We start from the raw sequence: 7,056 nt of genomic DNA, 5'->3' as shown, positions 1-7,056 counted from the left end.
GATCACCTGGCCATCCACTGCCCCTTCTCAACCTCCATTTGGGAAAGGTTTCTCATTAGTTTTAGTATTAGCTGGGTGTTCCCCAAAACCATCTTAGGTTTGTTCTCCTCCTGGAACATAAAATGGTCTAACTCTTTTTTAAGTTATTTGTGGCAGCTCTCGCTTCCTCACATCTTGTGGGGTCTTTGGAAAGAAAGAAATAACCGAATCTTCAGGGATGTTTCACTCAACCAGGATATTGTGTTCCAGAAAATCCAATGGACTATTCAGGAGAATATAGAGATCAATGAGGGTCCTTGTGTTGCGAACAACCTTCAGGAAGCTATCATTCTTAGGGCTTGGAACATGAAGTGTTCTGATAGCTCTAACCTCTTTCATAATAAAAGGCTTGATGCTATTTGGTAAACTCCTCCCCAAGGTTGGTTCAAAGTTAATTTTGACGGTGTTGCCAAAGGTAACCCAAGTCCTTTAGGTTGTAGAGTTGTTCTAAGAGATGACAAAGGAATGTGCAAGGAAATGGTTGTTGTCCCTATTGGGGTTCAAACTAACCATAAAGCCGAAGCAATGGTTGCTCTCCAAGGTATCCTCCTAGCCAAAAAATGGAATATTCCCTACCTTTGGATCGAAGGGAATTAAAAAAATATCATAAATTGTCTTAAGGAGGTCTCAAAACCTTCTTGGTCAATCAATACCATTATTACCTCTGCTAGAGACCTCATTTGCACCTTCAAAAAAAGCTACATTTCCCACATTTACTGGGAGGCCAATGGTTCTACTGACTGGGCCGCCACCGCAACAGTTAATAAGGAAGTAATGACCACGTGGATGGGAGAACATGTACTCGCCGAAGATGTCAGGCAAATCATTTGTCATGATCGTTATAGAAGTACTCCTAAGATTCTCGATGGACAGGAAAATTATGAAAAGAATTGATTTGAGTACTTCGAGTCACTGTAATAATGAGATATTCATTAATTATATTTTCATCACAATAAGTTCCCATGCTTTCTAGGTGACTCTTATTGTTTTCAAAAGCTTTCTGGCTAATTTGCTCTGCAAGTTTCAAAATCTGGTGTTGAACAACAACAAAATGGGTGGCAACAGGAGGCGATATGAACCAAGTAGCTGTAAAGAATGGAAACAGAAGGAGGAGGTTTGGGGTATTCTGCAGAAGGGTGGCCTCTCGAAATTCATGGAGAGACTCCATGGTCGTGACGACATGGTCACCATCTTTTTCGGTAAAAACCGAAAGAAGGGAATGCTGAGAATGGGAGATCAAACTATGGAAATCGACGAGGATCTAATTGCTCAAGCTACGGGCCTCACAAGAGATGGGTGCAACTTCTACAGAGATACGAAAGTCAGCAGGGAAGCTATAGAAAGATACCCGGACATGGAGAAAGAGAAGAAATGACTGGTAAAGTTGAGCAAAACCTACTACCCGCCCAGGGCTTTTGCCAAACCTTGGCGGGGAGTTCTCTTTGTTTTAATGTGATATATCATGCTATATGGTAGGTTCACCAAAGTCTATGGTTATCACTTTGTCCTATTGAACCACTTTAGGCACAATGATAAGGTAAATTTTCCTTATTTTCTGCTCTGTTCGATGAATGCGTCCCTCAAGGCCCACAAAGAGAACCCACGGGGTGATACGACCATGCACCAAGGCCTGATGGTCCTCATCTATGACCATCTTAAGGCCAACCAAATTGCTCGCATGCAACCCTCTGCAGATACTAAGGATGAGGGGTTTGACCCTGCCTTCTCAGAGGATGAGGAATCTAAAAGTAACCCCACGACCGACATTGAGGATAGCATGGATGTCTCGGATTATGATAGTGGAAAGAAGAGGAACTACATCAAAACCAAACCCTCATCCTCCAAGGGCAAAAAGCCCAAAGGTAAACCCCTGATTAGCATTTCTTCGGAAGAGGAGACTTCAGATGACTCTGAGGAAGAGTACCCTCAAGGGCAGCTGAAGAAGAGGACTAAAGTTCACACCTAGGCCAGAAAAATGCACAAGAAGAAAGAGGAGACTGTTATGGAACCGGAAGTTCAAAAGCAGGTTAGGGACCCGGATAATGACCAGAATTCAGAAAAGGAGACATTGGAAGAGGCTCTTAGGGCTGTTGACACCACCACCTTGCACACCCCTAAAGTGGAAATGGCTACCCCTGAAAAAGTTGACCACCCATCTAATCCTCCCCCCGAGGGTTTGCATGTTTTTATGGAAACAATCGAGTGGCTCATCAATGGTTACAAGAAAGCTGTGGACGAAAATAAAAAACTCTGTAACAGAATCCTGATCCTGGAAACCATCAATACAGGGGAAGGGAAAACCATGGCGAACTTCATTGAGGACCTAAAAAGTACCATCGCCAAAGTTGAAGACATAAGAGATGCTTTCAATCCTAGGTTCGAAAAAATTGAGAAGGATTTGCTGGAAAGAAAGAATCTTGCTGACACCAATAACCACATTCTCACAGATAATGTTAGCAAAATTGGTAAAATAGAAGAGTGTCTGAAGAGCATTGCTGAATAGAGCCTCAGCATCTTGAAGATTTCAACCAACAACACCAACACTCTCATCGGCAAGCTGGATGATGATAAGGAAATTCTGGATATTGACCCGGAAACGGAAGGAACATGGGAAGTTCAAGGTCCCAGAACCCGTACCAAAGGCAAAAAGAAGGACAAAAAACCAAACAAGGATTTGGAAGGCCTTAAAGCTGTCGGGGCTACTTACGATGAGCAGGTGATGAAGGCAGAGGACTTGTTGAAGAAAATTACTGTGTAGTGCCCTCTCAGTTTCTTTGTTGTTGTTTATTTTGTTGTCCTTTCGGTTTACTAGCTTTTTGCCAGTCTTTTTGTATGCGGTACTTAAGCACTGTGGGTGACTTATCTTAATATCTTTTGTTAAAGGTTTCGGGTCTTGAAAACCTGCCTTTTTAATTAATCAGAACTAAGACTATAATTATCACAATGGATAGTTATTGATGTATGCATTTTGTCCATGTGTGTTACCCATTACATTCTAGAATTTATTTGAATGATCTATTCAACCATTTCTTTTAAAACTTGTTACTAACAAACTCTTTATTATTATTTATGAATATTAAATATTTTTTTCAAAAGTTAAGAGTATCATTAATAATTTTGAAACCCCCGGTAGGTGCACTAGTGACTTCCATATGGGTGTTGGCTCTATGACTTCCCCGAGGACTAATTGCATCTTTGATAACCTCGGCTTCGTCGATCCCTCCCCCTGTATCGGTATTACTAGTGAGTCTAGTGTGAGTTTGCCTCCAAAAGTCTTCAAAGAACTTGATGTTGATGACGTGATTCAGGTCATCACTACTGATACTAGGGCTGCTAGAAATTCTGTCTTTTTTCCCTCTAACCTATCCTCCACACAAATGCCCTAGATGACAGTGAATGATACCTCGGTCTAGCCTACCACCTACACGGTACCTCCTTCTGAAAATGTCTCTCAAGGAGATGATGATTCTGGTGAAGACCATGATGAGCAAACTGAGGGTTGTTCCAAACCCAATAGAAGAGGACGCCCCGTGGGCTCAAAGAACAAGGCCCCCTCTGACAAGAAGAAGAAGGGCAAGGGTTTCCCTGCCTGAGATAACAACCTTCATGCTGCTAAGCACTCATAATTTCCCCCCCTGTTTAACATGAAGTACATCTCATGGAATGTTAGAGGGCTAGAAGCCCTAGACAGAAAGAAGATTGTTAAACGCTTCTTGGACTCTCATAAAGACTTGGACTTTCTGATGCTTCAAGAGCTTAAAACTATTAATTTTACCTTGGATATTAACCTTAATTTCATATGGAAAGACTCCATCAAAATTTGCTCCAATCACCTCAGGGGTAAAGGTGGTGTTGGACTGCTCATTAACCTCAGATGGTCAAACCATATTACTAACAAGGGTTGCTCCCCCTATAACAGGGTTGTTTGGGCCTCTATTAATGTTGACAACACCCTCATTGGATTGTGCTCTATCTATGCATCCAATGACTATAAGGAAAGAAGTGCCCTTTGGGATTGGATTGCATCCTTACCTGATATTCCCTGGATCCTTGGAGGAGACTTTAATATGATTGAGAATTATGATGATAAAATGGGGGGTAATGCTTTCGAATGGAAAGGCTCTGAAAAATCCCATTGGGATAGAATGAAATTTAAGAAAAACCCATTTAATCCCCTTCTTGGTAATAAGGCCGATACAAGGGGTCTCTGGAACACTTGGTGCAATTTCCAAAAAGGTTGTAATAGAATTTATTGCAGACTTGACCGTTTTTATGCCAATAAAGATGTTTTTTCATTTATCCCTAGTAACCATGGCAATTCTATTGTTGTTTGGCCTTTTACTCTCTCGGATCACCACCCTATTACTGATCATATCAAACTTGCTAACTCCTTACTTGCTAATGTGGTGGGGCCTAAGAAGTTCATTCTTAACACTAATTTATTGAAAGATCTTGATGTTCTTGTTGCCATTAACCTCATCAGACTCCTAAATAAGGATAATAAGAACTTAGCTTCGCATATTGATAGGTGGAATTATAATGTTGTTTCCTGGCAAAAACTCTTGCAAACTATTGGTCAAAAAAGGGCCAAAGACTTCAGATTTGTGGAAAAGACTCTTAATCTTAATCTGCTTCACCTTGAAAATAAAATTCAGTTGACTCCTTCCTGCCCTGACCTTGCCAACCAATTGGCCAAAACTAGGGATGCCCTTAGATTACATCAACAAGTTAAGATCAAGGGGGCCATGATTAGAGCCCATAGCCATTGGCTCCAATTTGGCGATAAAGGCTCCAAGTTTTTCTTTAATCTTCTTAAACATAAGCAAATCCAGGAAAAGATTGATAGACTTATTGTTGATAATCAAGAAATTGTTGATTTGGACAACATTAAAGAAGCCTTTGCCCTCTTTTACCAAAAAATTTTCACCTCTGAAAACTTTGAGGCTGCTAAGGCCCTCAGACTTAAATGCAAATCCATCATTCCTCGTAGGATCTCCGAGGGGGAATCTTACCTCCTTAAACAAAATTTCACAATTGATGAGATTTAGAAAGCCATCAACCCCCTCCACAATGACAAAGCTTCGGGCCCTGATGGGCTCCCAGTTGAGTTCTACAAAGCCAACCTTAACTGGATTTGCTCTGATCTTCTTGATATATACAATGAGGCTTTGGGTAAGGGTTCCCTTGGCAATGCTATCAATAAGGGCATTATTAAACTCATACCCAAGGATGGTGACAAGGCCCTCATTAAGAACTGGAGACCCATTACCCTTCTCAATGTATCCTATAAGATCCTGGCTAGAATGTTGGCCATCCGACTGGAAAAGATCCTGCCCAAGTTTATCTGCCCCACCCAAACCAACTTCATTAAAGGTAGGTATATTCTGGAAAATCTCATCACAAGTTGGGAAGCCATGGAATGGTCTAAAGTTTCCGGTCAAGACATTGCTATGTTTCTCCTTGACTTTGAGAAAGCATATGATAGGGTGGAATGGGACTTTATTATTACAATGCTTGAAGCCTTTGGCTTTCCTAGTGAATTGTGTATTTATGTCAAGGTCCTCCTTCAAGATGCCTCTGCTCAGATTGATGTTAATGGCTCCCTCTCCTCTTCCATTATGCTCTCTCGGTCCATTAGACAGGGCTGCCCCTTGGCCCCTGCTCTCTTTGTTATTGCCTCTAACGCTTTATCACGTGGGAAGATCTCAGCTCAAAATTTAATCCCTCCCCCTCCCCGCTCAAAAAAGAACCTACAACATGATTAAGCAGGCTTGTATTGATTTCGGTCTTCTTGAAGACTGTGATGTTGATTCTCATAGATTTCTATCTTTTAAATGGGCTGATGGTACTATTTTGGCTAAAATTAAGGCTCGTAACATTTACTCTGTCTTAGCTTATGAGGCTTCCATCATTAAGCATGTTAACATTTTATGGTATTCTGATCTCCCTGTTACGCAGTGGCAAAAGACCTTCAACATGCTATGGAAAAGTCTGATCGAGCCAAAAATCAAGTGCTTTAAATGGCTTATGATTCTTAATAGACTTCCTCTCTAGAGGAATTATGATAATAATGATTTGTGCTCTATTTGTAAACTTCCTGAGACTGGCAGGCATATTTTCTTTGATTGCTCCATTGCTAAGGAAATCTGGTTAATGTTTGGCTTTTCTATCCCTAATCTTGTGAATACTATATAAATTATTTCTGGGCACATTAAAGGATTGAAAAAGGATGCTAATATCTTTTGGTTTAATTTATCTGCCAATATTCTTTGGTATATTTAGAAAATTAGGAACGCTGATAGGTTTGAAGGCCAAGCCAGGGCCCTCAATGAATCCTTTCGAAGACTCACATTCTTCAAAATTGCTGTGTAGGTTTCATCTACTATGAACGCTGAGAGGCACAAGCTCCTGAGGTTCCTTAAGGATGGTCACGCCACCATGTTCATCAGTGAGATGAAGGATGGTTATGGGTGGAGGCGCAACGAGGACAACCTATCCTCCTTTGAGGAGGCTCTCAAGAAGCTGAACAACGAAATTAAAGATAACAGGGAGCCCTCCTACGTCCAAGTTGAGATGCTGGCACAAATTCAGAGTCAGAAGACCATTGTTTGGATGGAAGGACCTCAGGGATGGGCGGCATGGGTTGAACCCCATGACGACATCCTCTCTTGATGCTTTTGTTTACTTCTCATGATGTAGTTAGTTTGCTAGTACTCTTTTGTGCGGATTGCACACCCTATTGTTACTTTGGTTTTTGCTGTCCTGTGGCGGTGAAAACTTTGTTTTGCTGAGGCTTGGCCTCCTTGTTCTGGATTCTCTCGATTGCTAATATAAAAAAAAAAATATTAAATATTTTTATAATTTGATCTCTTGACGTATCTTATAATTTTTAAAATATAGGTATGCTAGTTAAAATTTTAATAAGGCAAATAATTATGAATTAAATTAATTATAATATCTTAATTATTATTTCTAGTTTCATAAAAAGTCATATAATTAAAATAAATTTTAAACTTG

The sequence above is a fragment of the Cryptomeria japonica genome, chromosome 2, assembly GCF_030272615.1.
Source record: "Cryptomeria japonica chromosome 2, Sugi_1.0, whole genome shotgun sequence".
NCBI lineage: Eukaryota > Viridiplantae > Streptophyta > Pinopsida > Cupressales > Cupressaceae > Cryptomeria > Cryptomeria japonica.
This window is presented reverse-complemented; position numbering follows the sequence as displayed.